At 38.9% G+C, this 22,723-nt stretch overlaps 1 pseudogene; it reads left to right on the forward strand.

Moving 5' to 3' along the window:
- The first annotated feature begins 721 nt into the window (after window positions 1-721).
- Window positions 722-4,685, forward strand: LOC124078781 (histone deacetylase 1-like; annotated as a pseudogene).
- Window positions 4,686-22,723: the final 18,038 nt, after the last annotated feature.

Consider the following 22,723-nt stretch of genomic DNA (forward strand, 5'->3'; position numbering starts at 1 on the left):
TATCAACATGGTGGTTCATATAGAAATATTCATGGACACATGCATATGCTGTGGTTAGTATATATGCATGAATGTATCCTTATTTGTCAGCCATCAGGTCCTGGAAGCAACAATAACTCAGTAGCAATGAACACATCCAGAACCCAGATCTTGGGATCTAAACTCATTCTCCAGCATTTTTCCTTATAGAAATACCTGATTTTAGGATTGGAGAAAGAAATATATAAAATGTGCATGGCACATCCAGTAGTACCAGAAAGAATGTAAGTACTTAAAAATTAATTAACTATAATTAATAATGAGGATATGTCAAGGGAGCCAACTGAAAGTGTCCCAATGGCCAAAGCTGAAACAATTTAAACAACAAAATTAAGTAGTGTTGAATAAAACCTGCCATGGTCCCCTCTGAAACTCATGTTGAGATCTAGTAGCCACTGTAACAATAGCAAGGGTGGGGCCCCTAAGTGACCATCAGGCTGTTAGGCCCCAGTCTCGTGGGTGGGATGGTGCCTTTTATAGTACAAAAGATCCAATATCACCATTCTCTCTTCCTTGCTTCCTCTCCCACTTCCTCCTCTTTTCTTCTCCTCTCTCCCTTTCCTCCCTTCCTCCATGTGATCATAAAAAATATTTTTTTTTAAATTACTTAACTTTTGTTTTAATCAGCTTTGTATCACTGTGACCAAAAGGCCTAACAAGAAGTAGATAGAGGTCTGACGGGAGGGACAGGAGGCAGCAAGATGGCGCAGGCTCAGGGCACCAGGAGGAAAGTCTGTTACTACTACGACGGGGATGTTGGAAATTACTATTATGGACAAGGCCACCCAGTGAAGCCTCACCGAATCCACATGACACACAATTTGCTGCTCAACTATGGTCTCTACCAAAAAAATGGAAATTTATCACCCTCACTTACTCCATATACTATGAATCAAATTGATGAGTTAGCTAATGAGTTAAATACTTGGGCAATAATCATGTGCAAATCTAATGTTTCATTTGATAACCACTTACCATCTAATCCTTTATTGTCTTTTTGGTCATCGCATCCTGTAATTTTTCCAAAAATGACAAGAAAAACACCTATCATGAATGCTCCAAATATATTCACTGATGGGTCAAATAATGGTACAGCAGCAATAGTTACACCTGATCAAACTTTCACATTTTTAGTACCCAAACAATCAGCTCAAAAGGTAGAGCTTAATGCAGTATTACAAGCTTTTGTGATGTTTAAAGATTCTGTATTTAATTTATTTTCTGATAGTCAGTATGTAGTTAATGCTATAGTATCTCTTGAAGATGCTGGTAGGATTTCCCCTTCTTCTACTGTTTTCTCTTTGCTTTCCACTATACAAAGTCTAATCTGGGACAGAAAAGATCCATTCTTTATAGGACATATCAGGGCACATACGGGATTGCCTGGAGCCCTTAGTTTGGGCAATGATTTAGCAGATAAAATTACACATGACATACATATTTTCTCTACACTAGAAGAAGCTACAAATTTTCATAAAAGGTTCCATGTCAATGCTAATACTTTACAAAAGCGTTTTAAAATAACTAAGGAACAAGCTAGACAAATAATAAAACAATGTCAAAATTGTGTGACCTTTTTACCACAAGTTAATCTTGGAGTCAATCCTAGAGGATTGATACCTAACCATATTTGGCAGATGGATGTCACACACTTGCCAGAATTTGGAAAATTAAAATATTTGCATGTTACAGTTGATACTTCTTCTGGATTTTTGATGGGCTCCCTTCATGCCGGAGAAAAAACGAAAGATGTTATAGCTCCTTGCTTACAAAATTTTGCCACTGTGGGTGTTCCAAAACAGTTAAAAACAGATAATGCCCCTGGTTATACTTCTACCTCTTTTAAACAATTTTGCTCAACATTTGGCATTACTCTTATAACAGGAATCCCATACAATCCACAGGGACAAGGCATAGTTGAAAGAGCTTATCAAACTTTTAAAATGTACTTATTAAAGCAAAAAGAAGGAATTGGGAAGGGGTATATATTCCCCAAAGATAAACTTAAAATAACCCTTTTTACTCTAAACGTTTTAAATTTGGATTCATTAGGACTTAGTGCTGCAGAAAGGCATATATGTCCAAAAAATGTGCATAAGCCCAAGGTACTTTGGAAGGATATTCTAACAGGACAATGGAAAGGTCCTGACCCAGTAATTGTCTGAAGTCGGGGGTCTGTTTGTGTGTTTCCACAGGGAGAACAGCAGCCGATTTGGATTCCAGAGAGATTAACCAAGGTCCTGACCCAGTGATTGTCTGGAGTCGGAGGCCTGTTTGTGTGTTTCCACAGGGAGAACAGCAGCTGATTTGGATTCCAGAAAGATTAACTAAAGCGATTTCTACAGACCAAAAAGAAGATGATTTGGCTCAAATCCACAACAACTGATATCCAAAACTCCAGTTTGGCTATTCTTACATCTGCGACAGAACCAGGATGCTTTTTTCAATATCTATTTTATTATTGCCCTTTGCCATATCATGAAGTTCTATTTTGTTTTTTGAGCTCATACAGATCTAGGTTAATGTTTTGCTGATCAGTTCTATTTTTTTGACTATAGAGTTTTTAAACATTGCAATGGAGATTTCACCTGTAAAAAGTTATAAGGCCTTTACTATTAGGTTATGTGTTGTATGTATTATATTATGTGTGCACACTTGTGTTTTGTGTTATATGTTTGAATGTATGTATGTCCATATATCATATATGATGAGCGCTCATGATAAAATGGATCCAAATATATTTTTTTATATTCACATGATTTAAATGGTTTAATTTAAATTGGGTAAACAACTGTTGAGGATTGTTTTAATATGTGAACAAAAAAGGAGGTTAACAGATCTGTTTGTTTACTTTCACCTTTCCTTTTCATTATATTTAATGTAAATTGTTAAGAAAATTGTTTTCTTTTAGTGCCTTCTGTAATGTTACATAATTTTTTCTTTAGCCATTATTGCCAGAATTCCTATCTTCAGCCCAGTGCCATGACCAAGTAACACAGTGATGACGACATCAAATTCTTGAGCTCCATTCGTCCAGATAACATGTCTGAGTACAGCAAGCAGATGCAGAGATTCAATGTTGGTGAGGACTGTCCAGTATTCGATGGCCTGTTTGAGTTCTGTCAGTTGTCTATTGGTGGCTCTGTCGCAAATGCCGTAAAACTTAATAAGCAGCAGACAGACATTGCTGTGAATTGGGCTGGGGGCCTGCACCATGCAAAGAAGTCCGAGGCATCAGGCTTCTGTTACATCAATGATATCGTCTTGGCCATCCTGAAACTGCTGAAGTATTAGCAGAGGGTGCTGTATATTGACATTGATATTCACCATGGTGATGGCATGGAAGAGGCCTTCTATACCACAGGACGAGTCGTGACTGTGTCCTTTCATAAATATGGAGAGTACTTCCCAGGAACTGGGGACCTACAGGATATTGGGGCTGGCAAAGGCAAGTATTATGCTGTTAACTACCCACTCCGAGATGGGATTGAAGACGAGTCCTATGAGGCCATTTTCAAGCTGGTCATGTCCAAAGCAATGGAGATGTTCCAGCCTAGTGCGGTGGTCTTACCATGTGGCTCAGATTCCCTGTCTGGGGATCAGTTAGGTTGCTTCAATCTGACCACCAAAGGGCATGCCAAGTGTGTAGAATTTGTTAAGAGCTTCAACCTGCCTAGGCTGTCGCCGGGAGGAGGTGGTTACACCATTCATAATGTGGCCCGGTTCTGGACATATGAAACAGCTGTAGCTCTGGACACAGAGATCCCCAGTGAGCTTCCATACAATGACTACTCTGAGTACTTTGGACCAGGTTTCAAGCTTCACATCCGTCCTTCCAATATGATTAATCAGAACACAAATGAGTAAAACAGCGGCTCTTTGAGAACCTGGGAATGCTGCCCCATGCACCTGAAGTCCAAATCCAGGCCATTCCGGAAGATGCCATCCCAGAGGAGAGTGGTGATGAGGATGAAGAAGACCTTGACAAGCATATCTTGATCCATTCCTCTGACAAATGAATTGCCTGTGAGGACGAATTCTCTGACTCGGATGAGGAAGGAGAGGGCGGCCGCAAAAACTCTTCCAACTTCAAAAAAGCCAAGGGAGTCAAAACAGAGAAAGACCCAGAGGAGAAGAAAGAAGTCGAAGAAGAGGAGAAAACCAAGGAGGAGAAGTCAGAAGCCAAAGGGGTCAAACAGGAGGTCAAGTTGGCCTGAGCAGACTTCTCCAGCTTTGGCTTCTGGCCAAGTTCCCCACCTTTCTCCTCCATCCCTCAGATTTTTATATTTTCTATTTCTCTGTGTATTTATATAAAATATATTAAATATAAATGTCCAAGGGACTAGATAGGAACCAGGGCCCTGATCCCAAGGCAGCTGTGTTGAGGAAACTTCCAGCACCTACCTTGTTCCCCATCCCTCCTTAAGTCTTTTGAACCATCTACAGTGCAGATCTGGGTAGAAGGGAGGTAACCATAAGAAAAATCCTAAAATGACAAGGGTCTGTTTAGTAGCTTTGGAAAGGTGCCCTTACCAAGTGTTCTAGAAGGGATGGGTGGGTCTTCAGGGACCCCCTGTACTTTTCAGACTCCTAACATCAGCCATTGGTTGTTTTCTTACCTTCCCACTGGCCTCAAGAGAGCCAAGAAACTCCCACTGCCCGGACTTTCCCCCAGTTCCACAGGTGAAGGTTGGCAGTCTAGCTTCCTTTCTAAGACACTATCTTCATTTTTGTGAGACTTTGTAATAAAATGGTACATTTCTATACCCCCCCCCCAGAAAAGAAGTAGATAGAGGGGGGGAAAGCTCATGGTTTCAGAGGTTCAGTCCACCGTTGACCAACTTCATACCGCTGGGCCCAAGTGAGGCAATGGTAGGTAGTCAGGACATGCAACAGGAAGCACAGAGAGACCTCTACCCATCAGAGACAACATAGAAGCCTCAAAGGCACACCCCCAGTGACCTACTTCCCCCAGCCACACCTTATCCGCAGTGACCGTCCAGTTAATCTAGATTAATTCCAGATTAATCAGTGGATCGATCCACTGAATAGACTGTAACTCTCATAATCTAATCATTTCACTTCTTGAAATTCTTGCACTATCTCACACATGAGTTTTTGGGGGACACCTAATCTAATCCATACAATTATGATAATAGTATCAAGAGTATTTTGAAGAAGACTCTAATATAGCTAATCACTCTAAGTAGAAATAAGGAACATCTAAAGAGCTTTAAAACACACTGGCTTGAAATCAAGCTAAAATCTATTTGGAATATCTCTGTTGATTCCCCCCATGAAATTTTGCATTTATTTTTGAAACCTTGTTTATTTATTGGATTAAAGACAACACAGAGATGTTCTGTTATGGTGAGACCTGGGGTGTTACCTTGTTTTGTTTTCTCCTACTTGTTTATTTTTTTTTAATTTGTGTTCAGAGAGTTGAAATAATCAAACATCCTAAATTCATGGTACATTGCCATTGTTGGTTGATTCATGACAGATATATTTTATTCTTATTTATTCCTGTTATTCTCAAAACTTATCCCTTTCTTCTCCTACCCCCACAAGCAACCATTCTAACATGACTTATGAGAATTTCACAAAAGCTTATCATCTCTTACTCTAAAAAAGTTAAAAAGTGATAATGTAGCTAGTCTCCTAACAGTAAAATTTTTATCTGAGATTAAAATCACTTAAATAGGAGCTTTGGGGTGACAAGTATTATTGAAAGGCTCAGTATTGTTTAGAAGCTGTGGGCTTAATAGGACATTATTAAACCATTTAATCTCTCCTGCAGAGACATTTCATGCTGTCCCCTCAAGGAACTTTCCCTGCAGGAGGCATTGGAGTCAGCCTGTGGCCAAGTTGGTGACAGTTCAAGAAGTTCATCCTGCTCTAATTTAAACCGAGCAGCAAGAACACTCACAGCAGGAAATTCAAATTTGAAAATCTCAAGGAAAAATACACATGGCCTTTTATTTCCCACCACCCAGGATATTAAATCCAGATGACCATAGTGAACACAAGGGAAAAACAAATTGCAGAAATAAACACTTCTGTTCTAAGCCACTGGGTCATTTCAAGTGGCAGGCCTATTTTATTTTCAGGGAATCCACTGTCCTCCCCAAAGGGAATAGAAACATACTTTAGGAAGCTATTCCATCAAGGAAACTGTGGCATCTAAAGAATTGATTGTTTTGCAGAAATAAAAGTTGAGAGTTTTGTATGCAGTGAATCCAGCAACTAGTCTCCTATGTTAGATCATTCCAGAAACTTGCTGCAATCAGAACCTAGAAAACCCTGTGTGTTGTTTCTCCCCTGACACTGACGACATAGAACATATTATAGAACCTTTGCTCTATAATCTGGGTGAGGAAACAGATATGATAAGAGAAAGAAACGGAAACAAGTTCAAATCCCAACTCAGCCCATATGCCCTACGTGACCTAAGTGAACAACCCTCTCTGAGCATTAATGTCAGTATTTTAGGGTTTGTGAAAAAAAATGCTAATGGGACCCACTCAGGGGTTAGACCTTAGTCAAACTGTAGGACCAAAGTTAGATGATTATTTTTAATCTCTAAGAAGGCTGCTACTTTGTAGTCAATGTACTATTGTATATTTTATCATATCTAGTACAGCCATATTTTCCTTCAGTATTGAAATAGTTGGGGTTTGGAAGGGGGGATGTTTGTTCGTTTTCATTTACAAACCAAGTTGGCTTGCACTTGGGGGCATTTTGAATGGGAAATGTTTAGCATTCAACATTAGCATCACACTCACTGTAACTGATGTTCACAAAGTGAGAAGCATGAGAAAAAGAAGCTCTTTCAGGAAATAACTGTTCCATATGTGATCTTGGGCCACTCTAAGCCCAAGATCTAATTGAGGGCTGAATACAGTTGAATGAACTATTAAAATATTTCCTGGGAGCAAAATTATGAAAAAGGAAGGCCCCACTCATATGGTCACAAACAAGCGATAATTTCACAGTCATGTATAAACAAATAAATGTGCTTTTGTAGATGCTTCAAGATTCAAGTAGGAGTCTATGAAATAAGAGGTCTTTACTAGCCAAAACCAGTTGGTAAAGAGGCATTTGCTTCCTTCAAATGTACAACATCAAAACTAGATAATATAGATAACAAAGAATCGTGTAATACCACCAATAACTGACCCCAAAGAGAGATAACCAATGACTTTCTCCAAAGGGAGATTGTGAAATGCCTGAAAAAGTTTTAAATAATTAATTTAAAGAAGTTCAATGAGATGCAACATAATACAGATAAAAATAAAAGAAAATTAAGAAAACCACATGTTAACAAAATGAGAAGTATAATAGGGAAGACATTTAAAAAAAAGAACCAACCAGAAGTCCAGGAGCTTAGGAATATAATGACAGAACTGAAAATTCAATAGAGAGGTCATTTTAAATTATCTAATTAAAGGAACAAACAGAAAAAAGAATGAATGAAAAATAGTGAAGAAAGAATAAAGAAGCTATCAATTGCACAAATACATGGACTACGGGAGTTGCAGGATAAGATAAAGGGGAGAAAACTTATTTAAAGAAATCTGGCTGAAAACCCCTCAAATCTTGGGAGGGGTATGGACATTCAGATTCATAAAGCCAAAAAGACTCCAACCAAGATCAACCAAACAATAATCCTGAGACACATTAAAATAAAATTGTCAACATCAAAGAAAAAGAGAGAATCTTGAAAAAAGCAGCAATTGGAAAAAGCAACTTGTCACATATATGTGAACACCAATTAAGCACCTAAACTGAAAGTCGAACACAGCAAAAGAATATATTCAAAGAACTGTCTTTCCATTGATCTCTCCCTTGCTCTCCTGCCATGATGCCATGTCGTCAGGATGGATGCAACCAAAGGGGGCCTTCACCAGAGGCCATACTTTGACCAATCTGACTTTTAGCCTCCAAAACCATGAGCTAAGTAAACTTCTTTCCTTTATTTATTTTTGTATCCACCCTGTTATAACAATGGAAAATGGACTCACACAAACTGGAAATCAAACACAGGAGGAATCTCGGAAAATCACAAATACATGGAAATTAAACAACAATCTCTTGAACAACCAATGAATCAAAGAAGACAAAAGGAAACTCAAAAACAACTGTAGACCTGGAAGATAAAGGAAAGAACCTAGGCCCTCATAGGAAGATGCCCAGCCAACAGAGGTTAGACCTCTAAGGAGACCCAGGTTCTCAGAGGAGAGAGAGGGGAGTTCAGTCTCTGAGGAAGGGGTGGCTCTCTGGTGCTAAACCTCTGAGGGGTACTAGTGAGGCTGGTTGTGCAATTACTGAAAGAAGTCATAGACAGAAGCCAAAGGTGGCAGCAGTGCTGACAGGAGGCGCTCACAAACAGTAAGGCACATGTCCCTCTCTCCTCCCCTGTCCTGCCTGTCTCCCTCTCAGACCTCCAGTGGTGTGACTTCTTGGGATCCAGCAGGCCCAGGAGAACTGTAATTCACAGGCTGTGGGTGCAGCACAGCAGAGCTTGACAGGTGAGTGAGCTGACGGGCAGCAGCTTAGTGCCAGGAGGACTGCTCCTCATGAAGCCTGAGGTGTCCCGCATGTCCCTTCAAGGATTCTTTTACCTTGTATTCCAAGCTGAGTAGCTAAAAATTTTAAAGGAAGGAGCTAAAAACATTGATGGTTATTTCCTGGAAAAACAACATTGTCATAAACCACATGCATTTGGAGAGAAAGAGCCCTGGGTTTAAATTTTGGCTTCCTCGCTTCCTTGTTGCATGACCATGAGCACACAGTTTGTCTCGTCATCTTAAAACAGTGATCATCATACCTGTGTGCACCAGGCGTTGCCTCCCCGGATTCATCCCTACTGTCCCGTGGTAGAAGTTAGCGGTCACCCGTTCAATAATAAAAGGTAGTCAGTGGGTTCCATTTCTCAATGGACACTTGATATGTCTAATTTTCTGTGGTAACTACGTTGTCAGAGAAGAGAAATATATACAGTATCCCCCAACCACTGACATGTGTTCCAGGATGCCCAGGGTATGCCTGAAGCTACGGAGAGGACCGAACTCCTATACGTGCTATTTTTTTTCTATACACATACCTATGATAAAATTTTTACACTAGATACAGTAAAAGATGAACAACAAAAATAATAAAAGATATTATTTACAATATAATCAAAATAATAAAAACATTATTTACAAATAATCAACGTTCATGAATGTCCTCCCTCCCTCCTTCCCTCCCTCCCTCTTCCCACCTCCCATTCTGGTTCTTGCCTTCAAAGTCTTGTATACCTTCACTTTCTCTCATACCACCAAACTGAAGATCTCAAAAGATCTGACAAATATTTCTATTTAGATGCTTACTTATCCATTTATCTAAAAGTCAATCAATATTTATGGTCAGTCTCATGAAAGAAATAGAATTTAAAATTAAATTGTTTATTAAATGCCCATAAGTGCCAGGTACCATGCTTGGCACTAGAAATACAAAAGTAAATAAAACACAGCCACCATCATAAGTGAAAGTCAAGTGCATAAGACGCAATTATGAAATAATACAGCAGTGAATTATCCTGTGCAGGTTCTTTTATATAAGCACACATGAGGGGGCATTCTGGGGATGGCAGGGAAGTGCTTCTAAAGACGGCAGCTGATGAAAATCTTAAAGAATGAGTATGCACTTTCTCCAGATGAAGACAGAAAGGCTGTAGAAATATTTTAAGCAAACTCATCAAGTAGCCTTTTCTAGTACATCTTCAGGGTCTTCCAAGAAATTTCTTTCCTTATTTAAAAAATAATTGTAATGTTATTTATTCAATGCTGTGGCTGTCACTTTTCAAACCCTCTTTCAGCCACTTCCTCACACCCAGCTAATCTCATTTAACAACCACCATACGCATTATCCAATCCTAAGCAAATTTCACCATGCTGGTTTCAGAACTTTTAAAGAACAAAACATCTCAGATGCAGTTAAACCTTCCTTCTTACACTTGCACAAAGACATTACCACCTACCCTCCCTGCGCCAGTGATCAGTACTCAATTTTGTGTTGATCTCTCCTGTGCAAGTCTTATTCTACTATTGCATAAGCATGCATCCATTAAAAATAAAACTTTCAGGTCTTCTCGTTTTTACAAATGATGTCTGTCATACTGTATTTCTCATTCTGCCAGCTGTTCTCAACTACTCTATTTTGTGTTCTTGAACTGTATTTATGCAGAAACGGTCATATTCATTCATTCTGTTAGGAAGTATTCCCAATCTTTATGTAGCTCACTATATTTAACTTTTACCCTGTTGTTCATCCAGATTGCTTCTGGTATTTTGCTACCATCTACAATACTGCTGAGAATCTTCCAGTATGTGTTTCTTAGGGCACAACGAGCAAGAATTTCTCGTTATTGTGCTGGGATTTGGAATTGCCAGATTATAGTGTAGGTCTAAGATTCACTGTTGATGTTCTTCCCAAATCTCTCACCATTTCCTGGATCCTCCTCCCCACAGCAGGTGTGAGAAGTGAAATCTAACATAGAACATCTGAAGCTTTCCTCTGAATGTCAGTGGAGTCTAAAATATCCAGCACTTACTCTCCGTCTCATCTGCCTTTGACTACTTTATGAACAGCAGGAAGGAAGGAGAGACCAACTCACCCAGCTTCCAGAGGAACAACTGTAGGAGTAACTTCCACCTTCCAGGGCAGAGCTCTGGCTGGGATCAGGGTAAATCGAGTTCTGCGCAGCTATGCTGGAGACTTCACATTCCTCGTCCTACTGCCCTTCCCTGACCTACCTCCTGTTCCCTTCCTCATCTCCCCCAAGAGCACGCAGCAAATCGCAATTTCTCATCTCAGAGTCAGATTCCCTAGAAACTAAGATAAGGCACACTTGTCAAATGATGACAAATTGATCTCTAAATTGATTAAATTGATGATTCATCAGATACAAACAAAAGTTGATTGAACTCCAAATTGATTGAAATCCTGTTGGCAATGGTAAGAGAGTTACAAGTCTCCACATCAATACTCAAACACTGGAGCTGTCTAGCTGATTTTGCTTTTTCAATCTGATAGCTGTGAAAGGTGTCTCATTTTTGTTTTAGTTTGCAATTCCTTATTACTAGAAAGGTTGACCTCTTTTACTTAAGATGGTTGGCCATCACATTTCCTCATCTGTGGATTTTCTATTCATTTCCTTTACCCATTATCTTATTAGAGAAGATAGAAGTTTTTATAATTTCTGGATGCTAAACCTTTCCAATGTATCTATGCATTGTAACATCTTCACCGACTCTAATGCTTGTCCTTTAAATTTATTCTATCTTATGTTGAAAGTTTTTAATTTTAATATACTCCATCTTTTCCTTTATAGTTAGTGTTTTTTTATTAATAAAATATTTTCCTAACCCAAGGTCATAAGATTTTCCTGTATTATTTTTTCTGAACACTTCAACATTTTGTTTATCATATTTTTATTTTAACCATCTGGATCATAGTATGTGGTAGGTTTTGAATTTAATTATATTTTCAAAATATATTTTTTCCAAATAGCTTTTCCAAAAATATTGTTTGCCACTAATTTATAATACTACTTGTCATAGTTTGGATCTTAAATGTCCCTCAAATCTCAGTCCCTAGCTGATGGTGTATTGGGAGCTGGTAGAAACTTTAGGAAATGAAGTTTGGACCTTGTTAGAGGGAGCTAGGTTGCCTGTAGTGTGCCCTTGAATGAGATATTGGGACCCTGGCATCTTCTTTCTCCCTATTTTTGCCTCCTGGTTGCCATGAGGTAAACAGGTTTCCTCTACCATGTGCTTCTGCCATATTGCTTTGCCATGGCCCAAAAGCAGGGGGGTCAAGCAACAATGAACTGACATCTCTGGAATCTAAGCCAAAATAAACCTTTCCTCCTTTTACATTGTTTATCTCAGGTATTTTGTCACAGTGATGGAAAGCTGAGTAAGACACTACTGTGTCACATATGAAGTTTCCACAACTGCTTGGACCTCTTTTGTTGCACTGGTCAATTTCTTTGTAATTTTCTTCATAAAGATATTAAATATCTTTTATTACCCCTTTGTATCCTATGTTATAATTATCATATATTCCATTTGATATTTCTGGTGTTTAAGATAACTAATGTTTCTACCTTGAACTTGTATCTGATATTTGTTGAACTCTAGTATATCTTTTAGTCTTGAGATTTTATTCAATTTTTCTAAAGAAAAAATTACATTGTCTGCAATTAAAAACATTTCTTTTTGGGGCACAGTGGCACTCAGCTGTAATCCCAGTAACTCAGGAGGCTGAGGCAGGATGATCACCAGTTTGAGGCCAGCCTTAGCACTTAGCAAGACTCTGTCTCAAAGTAAAAAATTAAAAAGGGATAGGATATAGCTTAGTGGTTAAGTGCATCTAGGTTCAATCCAGTTTAAAAAAAAAAAACTCTTATTCCTTTCATATGCTAATCTTTATCTCTAATTTATTGCTTTGGTTTGATTTTTAGTAAGATGATAACATAAATGATTAAAATTTGCCTTCTTTTTACTGAAGTCAGAATTCTCATAAAGTGTTACTGTTAAGTAGACTTGCTATAAATTCTTAATATTAATAAACAATTTTGTAAGTTTCCTTTTATTTCCAGTTGGCTAGCTTTTAATACATAATATTTTATATCTTATAATTTAGGGATTGAATTCAGGGATGTTTTGCCACTAAGCTAGATTCTTAGTCCTTCTTATTTTATATTTTTTATTTTGAGACAGGCTTACTAAGTTGCTGAGGATCTCCATAATCTTATAATATTCTAATAGCAAGAATTACTATTTTACATTTTCATAAATAACATATATTATTTAATATATAATGTAGAATTTTGTATATTCATTTTTATCATCTTTTTCTCCATCTATCATTTGATATTTCCTTTTAACCTGTTAATATGATAAATTACATGATTAGATTTTCTAATGTAGAGCTATCTTTAATATTGTTGGACTAATTGCCACTTGACATTATATATGCAAGAGTATGAGTGTGTGTGTGTGTGTGTGTGTGTGTATCCTTCCACTTGCTTGTCTGTTACCTTGAGTCTCTACATCGGTACTCATGAATGAAATGATCTACAATTTTATTTTGATCTTGTCTAGTTTGAATATCAAGACTATAATATCACAAAAACAAGTAGCTTTCCCTCTATTTTAATTCCATGAAGTAGTTTTATCAGATGATGATCTTTTGTTCATCAAAAGACTGGTAAAGCTTGCTTTTTAAAACCGTCTAGGCCAGAAGCCTGGTGACTTTGACACTTTCATGGTGAAAATAATGGAGGTTAGTGTTAATAAGTGGATGGAGGGAGATTTAATTACTGTCTCAACTTCTTTCATTATTATTCTTTGATTTAAGTTCTCTATAGCTTCCCGATTCAAATTGGCATATACACATTTTTCTGGAAATTTATTTATTTTATATAAGTTTTAAAATTTGCTTTTTGTAGCACATGTATTATTATACTATTCTTCCTGATGTTTTTAAATCCCTACTGTATACATAATCATGAACTCTTTTTTTTATTCTTTTGTACCTTTTTGTTCTTCATCAGTCCTGCTAAGGGCTTCTCTAAAGAATTAGTTTTAACAAACAGTTATATTTAAATTGTCATCATTTTGGTGCATTTATTTTCTGTTCCCTTTTCTTACTGCGTGAGTGAATTTGTTTATGTCCCATTTTCTTCTTCTCACAGTTCTCCGTTTTCCAGCCTGGGGTTTGGTCTGTCTGTTTTGCCATTGCTGTTATTTTGTTCACTTCAGCTTTTTGAACCAAATGCTTAAGCCATTCATATTCGATCATTTTCCCTTAAGAACAGGGTTGAAGTACTATTGTTGAATCGTCTTTCCACTATTTTATAATTCTCACGGGGTTTTGCTCTACAATTCATTAATTATCTCTAAGTGTAATCTTATTTTTAGAACATGAGGGGACTGTTTTTAATATCTTATTATTGATTTCTAATTTAATCGCCTTTGGGTTAAAGAACATGGAATTTATTTCACTGATCCTTTGAAAGTTATTGAGATTTCTTTCATGTCCTAATGTGATCCTTATGTAAATATCCCACATGTACTAGAAAGAAATGTAATATTCTCTATTTGTTCAACTCAGAGTTCTATGTTATCTATTAGAATTAGTGTTTTTAATTGTGCTGCCTGAATCTCTATTGTTACTAGTATCCAGCTTATTCTGTAAATATCTGTTTAAGTCTCCCACTAAAATTGTTTATCGGCCACCTACCTTTCCTTACATTATGGTCTGTTTTTACTTTGCATTTTCCAAGGGTATGCTACTACAAGCAGATTAGTATTGTACCCCATGCTGGAGGTCTGTTCTTTACACAATCGTCCTCTTTTTCTAATCCTTGAAGTCTGTTTTATATCTAGTATTGTTAACCCAGTGAGCATACTTGCCTGTCTCTTAGTTTTGATCCTCTCCATGTGATTTTGTTTTGTGATGTCCTTTGTCAGTAGCATATGGCTAGGTTTAGTTTTTGTATCCATCTAATAACCTCTCTCTTTTGAAGACTTAATCTACTTACACATACTCTAATGCCTGATAGGTTGGGAATTCTTTCTGCGTCTTACTTTGTGTTTAGAGTTTATAAACCTTCTTCTTTGCTTTTCTATAATTTTTCCTTTTCTTGCCTCCTGCCCGGATAAAGACTTTTACATTTCACTTTTGTTTCACCATTGGATTTTATCTTCATGGTTTTAATAAACATTTTAGCATACACAATTAGCTATACATTATTCTAATACTCTAAAGATCAGAGTATTTGATCTCTCTCTGAGACACAACAAGGATTTCAGCACACTTTATCCATCAAGCTCCCCTCCCCGCCCCTGAGTTTTATCTTTATGAAAAACACAATATTGGGGTTTTGTCTCGTTTTTTTAACATCACTCTTAATAAAATCTATCAACATAATTTAAAAAATTAATTGCCCTCCATTGTACCTCAAACTCCAAGGCTCCCCAGCACATTGTGCTTCTACATGTTACAGCATCTCTTCAATAGGTCCCACATTGAAAATCTCTGCAGTAAATGCTTGGAATTTTATATCTCTAAAAATGTATTTATTTGCTCTCATTCTTGAATAATTGTTCTGCTGCATTAATATTCTTGGTTAATATTTTGCAATTGTACTTAACAGTCTTCTGGCTTGTATTTGCTGATAAAGAAGTCTACTGCAAGTCTGATTTCTGTTTGTAGGTAGTCTGTCTTTACCTTGCCTTGGCTTTAAGGTTTTCCTTTGTCTATGATATTTTGCTGTTTGCCCACAATGAGAAAACAGTGTTGTACACAGAGTGAACTCCCCAACCCTCTTTATTTATTCTCACTCAGTGTCCAGTCTAAAGATGATCTTATTAGGGAGTAGCTCTAGTCCCTCATTCCTACTAGCTATGAAGGGGTGTCCACTAGACAATGGCGTCCTTTCTTTTCATTCCACCCTTTGATCACTCCTCCAGCCTGGTTGGCAGACGATGACCATTACATTACTTTGTTCTATTGAATGGAGCTAACCATTCAATAAGACCTGGAAATTCAGCCTCTTTCTCCATGTGCATTCTGAACCAGTGTAAGGTAGCAATTCTGGGTGCATCTGCCACCCCCCACATTTCCCATGGAGCACGGAGATAAGCTGGAGGCAGGAAGAGAGGGGAACATCAACAAACTCATTTGGCACTTGGTTACGTGGATTGGTTTTGTCTTCCAATGCAACTTTTGTTATCAGTGAAAAAGCTCACTTTTTACCTTTTGCTCTTTTGATTGAGCTATAATTTACAAACCACAATGTTCACAGCCTTTAAAGTATACAATTGATCCATTCATTTCTTGTATGTCCATAAAGCAACTACCATCACTATTCTGTTCTAGTATGATTTCATCATCCCAAGAGCAAATTCCATATCTATCAGCAGTCAGGCCTCACTCTCAGACCCTAAAACCACTAAATTATTTCTATCTTTTTAAATTTGTTTATCTTGATCATTTCACATAAATGGAAGCACAAAATTTGTGGTCTTTTATGCTGGGCTTCCTCTTTTTGATAGAAGTTCATTTTTAATCTCTAGCTGGCTGCAAAATCTTTCAATTTGTCACTCTCACATCTCCTCCTTGTTTTCTGGACATGCCACCAAATATCTACCTTGATATGCCACCAAATTATTACTCCATCTCCTGCCACCTCTGCCAACCTGTTCTTCCTCCTCGGTTTCACCACCCAATCTCTGGGATTAAAAACTGCAGAGTTACCCTCTTCCTCTCCCTTTCCTTAGCCACTTCTCTCTTTCCTTCGCCCTCCACAATTAGTTATAAAATCCCACAGGCTCAGCACTGATTTCCTTCTTGTGGTTCCTCCAGTGACTTTACTAGTGTTATGGTTTGGATCTGGAATGTTCCCTGAAAAGCACGTGTGTTGAAAACGTGGTCTCGATGCAGAAAGATTCAGAGGTGAGGCTTTTAGGCAATGGTTGGAGCTCTGGCCTCATCAGTAGATCCATCCACTGATGGCTGAGGGGACTATGGAGTGGTAACTGTAGGCAGGTGGGAAGTGTCTGGAGGAAATAGGTCACTGGGAATGTGGCACTGGACTTTATCTGTTCTCAGCCCCTTCTTCTCTCTGCTTCCCAGCTCCGTGAGCTGAACAGCTTTCCTCTACCTGCCCTTCCCATGATGTTCTGCCTCACTTCAGGCCCAACCATGGACTGAGACCTCTGAAACCATAGCCCACAGTGAACTCGTCCTCCTTTAGGTTGTTCTTGTCAGGTATTTTGGACACAGCAATGAATCGCTATCACAACCAGTTTGGGCTCTAATTTCCTCCCCACCTACACCAGGTAATAGCCTCCAGCTGGTTTCCCTGGCACGAGCCTCTTTGCTCATCAGGGCACCTGACACTCAGCCCCTGAGGTCACCATGCTCAGGCACAGTCTGTTCATGCTATCCCTTGCTTGAAAATAGCCACTGGCTCCTCTGTTCTGCATAAGAGCACACAACACTGCCTTTTAAAGGACTCAGCAACCTAGCAGAAAGTTGGCCTGCCCACAGGTGTCCCTCAACCATGCCTCCAACTAACCCCTCCAATCCCATTCAATGTTGCAGCCACACCTACTTTCATTCTCTCAAATGCCCTCCACCTGGGTTTTCTTCTTTCTCATCTCTTATCTACTACACTTCTTTGTGCCTATACTTCCTCCAATGTTTTTTTCTATTACCTCAGTCCAAATTAATCTCTTCCACCCTGAAACTTTCTCTAACATTTTGACTCTAGTTCTTCTAAGTCACCTGTCCCTGAGTGTCTGCTAGTGTACTTATAAATGTCAGCATTATTTCTATGAGACTATAATCCCCTGAAGATCAGCACCTGTCTTCCTCATCCAGGAATCTTTGACAAATCCTGGCACAGTCCCTGGCTCACTATGGACCTTTAATTAAAAACTTCCCAAATAAATGAAAGACATGACAGAAAAAAAAAAAAAACCTACCTTGGGTTGTAAGCCAGAACACATGAACCAAAGTTTCTTCTCTTAGATTCAGCAACATCTGGCTCTCAAAGTTATAACAAATCAAACTCTATTACCATAAGGCTTATAGAACTTTCCCTCCCAGCAAAAAATTAATAGCATAACGATCAACCTTTCAAAAGATTTAGGTCTAGTCATCCAGGGAAAGAGTTTAGAACACACCTTAACATCACATCTAATCCATCACGACTCCAGCAGTCTTCCATAATCTCAAGGTCCTGCAGGAAACAGTTGGAAACTGACAAGCACCTTGATCTCCCCACCCGGCCACACTAGCTCAGTGAAGGGAGGATCACACCTGGCCTCCACTGCTCAGACTGCTGGCCTCCAACATGTGCTTAGCAAATTCTTGCTACACCAGACCTGAGAGGGGAGCTCAGGCATGCATGAGGCAGCATTTCTGGTGGTAAAACTAGAATACTTGACGCCAGACGAATAGAACTGGATCTTTAACAGGCAAGAACAAAGAAATTTTTCAGAGGAATAGTCAAAATATAGAATTTAAAATTTTAGTACAAAATTCTCCCTAGTATCATGAATGGGTATAGTGGCAGAGACTAATCCTTACATGCTAATGCATAATAGAACTGGATCAGGAATTCTATATCCCCCTCCCCAAAATTAGATACATAATTATTATCTTGGCACTGTTTTCAGGGCATAACAACATATTTTCAGAAAAAAAGTCTGAGCAAGAACTGCAAATTTGCCTCCAGACATGTAAATGTTATTGCATAATTAACTGAGACAGGGATGGATGTGACTAACTTCACAAAAACAAGCCCAGTGAGGGAGTAGTGTCTAGAGAGGTTGGTTTTTGCTGTTGTGTGTTGTGTGCTATTGTTGTTTAACCCAGGTACATACAGCATTCAGCATTTCAGTTCTGCTGTGACTTCCAAGGATTTCTCTCCAGAAAAGTCATGGGCCTGAACAGGGCAGTACTTGAGGTGATTTACAGGATGTTGAAGGACCGTGCAGCCAGCAACAAGCCTTCACCATCTCTAGGGACAGGGGGGGACTGTCCTCCTCTATTAAATCTCTAATCACCGTGACAGTAATTTAAAGTGAAATGAACTGTTCATGCTCAGAAGTACTTCCTTATGAGGTATACTCAAGCTAATACAGGATTTTTCCTACAGTATCATCCTCTACCCGGGCGCCCCCCTCAGGCCAACCGCACTCCTCTTACACTGAGTGGAACGCTTCCGCTGTGGATCTTGTGTGGACTGTGCACATCTCACCTATGAACCTTCCTATCATTCTGCAACTTCTGATTTCCCCCTTACAGATTGCCATTAAGCACTATTGAGTTCTGTTTAGCAAAGGACAGGCAAGCCTGTTGAGCCACGCATGGAGTCTCACTAAGAGCGCTGTGGGAGGTGTCATTTCTCATTTTCTCATCATATCAGTACTTAGCCCAGACACATATGGCAGAGCCTACTGAATTTCTCCCTCCAGAACTGTGCTTTTGGTTACTGCTCCATGAAAATAAAATCTATTGAACTGTCCACATGATGGAAATGTTCTTGAGGAAGCTCTATGAGAAGATGATGGGCTGGAGAGGACATGTGAAGGGCAAGTGCCCATCAGGATGAAAATCTTACTTCATGAGCATTAGACTAAGGACTAAGAATTAGAATTAGCATTAATTAGATAATAATTATGTATCTAATTTTGGGGAGGGGGATATAGAATTCCTGATCCAGTTCTATTAGCATCTAATTAGCATTAGAATAAGGACTAAGTACAAATTCCCTTAACTGGTTTTACAATTCTTCAGAAAGAACTGTAGTCCAAGGATAGTTTTTCAAAATCCAAAATTGACTCTTGTTTCTAAAGAAATTGATGGATAATCTAATTTACCTCTAATTAGTACTATTTCTATATATATAGGTCTGATGTTATTGAAAGGAACACCATTCAAAAGAGGGAGAAGATGGCGGGCCAGAGGGAGGCAGCATTCTGTGTCGCTCTGTGATCCAGATCTTACCTAATCAGAGTACTGCAACTCTGACAGTGTTAGAGGAACCCTATACAGCTTCTCTCCTCAGAAATCACCAGCACTATGACCCCCACGCAGGGCCCGAGCCTCAGCATTTGAGTAGGACTCGGGACTCCTGGCTACCCAAACCCAAGGCCCCAAGTTCTAGCCCACACAGGGCTCGCAGGCATCTTAGCAGAATCACCTATCAGCACGTCTGCAGAACTCTGGGACTTCACTCTGCTCCCATGCAGGTCACTCAGCAGCTACCTACCCCCAGCACAATGCCATCGCCCGGCTCCCCCCACCTCACCAGATACCCCGGAACTGGAAGCAGAACGCCGCCATCTTGGCTCACCTTTCTTGCCATGTTTGGTGGGGGCAGCTCCCAAGTTGGATCTCCATCTGGCCAGGTACCAGGTTTACAACTCCCCCCTCTTCCTAGCCACAGTAACTCAACACAGTAACTACCCAACACAAAACAGCTTCCAGTCGGACAGGTGTGCAGTGTGACCAGGGCTCTGCCCGCTGAGGCCTTGGCGTGAGAAGCCCTGCAACTGGGAACTGCTATGGGAGAGGGAGACGGGGCTGAAGTCTGGAGCCTAACAGAGAGACCAGGGACTGGGAAATCTCCAGGCAAGAGAGGAAGATAGGACCGGGCACTCAAGTCATATGAGTGGTCCCAAAAAGAGACCTTTGAGGTGCAATCTTCCTGCAGGGACTGGTGGGTGCCACTCCCTGCTTCCAGGTGCCAGTCTTCCCACCCTGGTTACGTCCTGAGGACAGAGACACCAGCTTACAACAGACAACCCTACCTATTGGATGAGAAGAGAAGCAGGAAAGATACAGATCTCTAAAGCTAGCTACAACCCTGGTTTCTTCCTTTGAGTATATTTCTTTTTTTCTCTTTCTCTTCTACCTCTCTATCCTCCAGCCCTCACATCTCCAACATATGTGAAACCAAGAACATTGCATGAAATAGGATTTTGAGGACTAAGTCATCTGAATAATATAATATAGAAGTGTTGTATAGGCCCTTTTTTTCTTTTCTTTTTTCTTCTTTTATTTTTCTTTCCCCCTCCAAATTTTACTATTTTAACATCCTGTATTTTTTCTAAATACATATAAGTATTTGTTTTATGTACTCTACTGTCTTTCCATGTACTTGTATACCCTAAATTACTTCCTGTCTATTCTCTTGCTACTAACCCTCTTTATTAGATTTCTCTTTCACAGTTCCTAAGATATATTAACTCCATATCCTCACATCCAACCTCCTCAGCATATCATCATACACCCTACCCCAGTTTCATTGTCCACCATCAGAAAATGTAAACCTTTTTACAAAACTACTAATTATATTTTAGATAATAATTGAATCCAATATTTCTGTACATTGAGACTAAACTATAAATGTCTTAATAACAACAAATTGTTCATAGGTGGTATATCGTTGATATTGGGATCTGTTAACATTGTCCTTCCCCAAAAAGAAGAGGTCTTGGAGCCCTACAAGAGCACTACAAACCTATAGGGTAAAAACAATAACACCCCAGACCCACAGAGCTGGAAAGGAAGACACAGGAGCAATGTGAAAAGACAAGGGGAGAAAGTGCCTCCAACAAATGAAGACACTACATCATTAGAATCATTGGCAGCCACAGCAGAAGAAATTACAGAGTAGGATGTACATGGTTAAAATGTTCTGTGAACTCAAGGAAGACATTAGAGAGCAAATACAGGCAGTGAAAGATCACTTCAACAAGGAGCTACATAAACAAATACAGGAAGCAAAAGATTATCTCAACAGGGAGATAGAGGTTCTAAAAAAAAAAACTAAACAAACAGAAATCCTTGAAATGAAAAAAAAATGAGCCAAATTACAAACTCAAATGAAAGCATCACCAACAGAGTAGACCACCTGGAAGATAGGACATCAGATAACGAAGACAAAATATATAATCTTGAAAAGAACACAGACCACACAGGATGATGGTAAGAAACCATGAGCAGAACATTCAAGAAATATGGGATGGGATAGCATAAAAAGACCTAATTTAAGAGTTATTGGGATAGAGGAAGACATAGAGTTCAAAACCAAAGGAATGAACAATCTATTTAATGAAATAATATCATAAAAATTTCCAAACATGAAGAATGAATTGGAAATCTAAATTCAAGAAGCCTAAAGGACGCCGAATATACAAAATCACAACAGATCCACATCAAGGAACTTTATAATAAAAATACCCAACAAACAGAATAAGGAGAGAATTTTAAAAGCCACAAGAAAAAGGAATCAGATTACATATAGGGGAAAACCAATTAGGATAACAGCAGATGTTTTCAACATAGACCCTGAAAGCTAGAAGATCCTGGAACAACATATATCACACTCTGAAAGAAAATGGGTGCCAACCAAGAATCTTGTATCCAGCAAAATTAAGCTTTAGATTTGAAGATGAAATAAAAACCTTCCATGGGGCTGGGGATGTGGCTCAAGTGGTAGCATGCTCACCTGGCATGCGTGCGGCCTTGGTTCGATCCTCAGCACCACATACAAAAAACAAAGATGTTATGTCTGCCGAAAACTAAAAAATAAATATTAAAATTCTTTAAAAAAGAAAAAAACCTTCCATGGTAAACAAAAGTTGAACGAATTTATAGCTAGAAAACCAACACTACAAAACATCCTTGGAAAAATATTCCATGAAGAGGAAACAAAAAACAACAATGAAAATCAGCAGAGGGAGATAGTACCTAAAGTAAAAACTAATCAAAGAAGAAAATCAAGTCAAGTTAAATAACAAAAATAAACAAATATGTCTGGGAATACAAACCAAGTCTCAAGAATAACCCCGAATGTTAATGGCTTAAACTCACCAATCAAAAGACATAGCCTAGCAGATTGAATTTAAAAAAGACCCAACAATATGCTGCCTCCAGGAGACTCATCTGACAGGAAAAGACATACACAGATTGAAGGTGAAAGATTGGGAAAAATCATACCACTCACATGGACTACAGAAGCAGGCAGAGGTTTCTATCCTTGTATCAAATGAGGTAGACTTCAAGACAAAGTTAATCAAAAGGGATAAAGGTAAACATTACATACTGC

This window comes from Marmota monax, unplaced genomic scaffold (genome assembly GCF_021218885.2).
Source record: "Marmota monax isolate L192 unplaced genomic scaffold, Marmota_monax_Labrador192_F-V1.1 WCK01_AAM20220418_F8-fsc00009, whole genome shotgun sequence".
Taxonomy (NCBI): Eukaryota; Metazoa; Chordata; class Mammalia; order Rodentia; family Sciuridae; genus Marmota; species Marmota monax.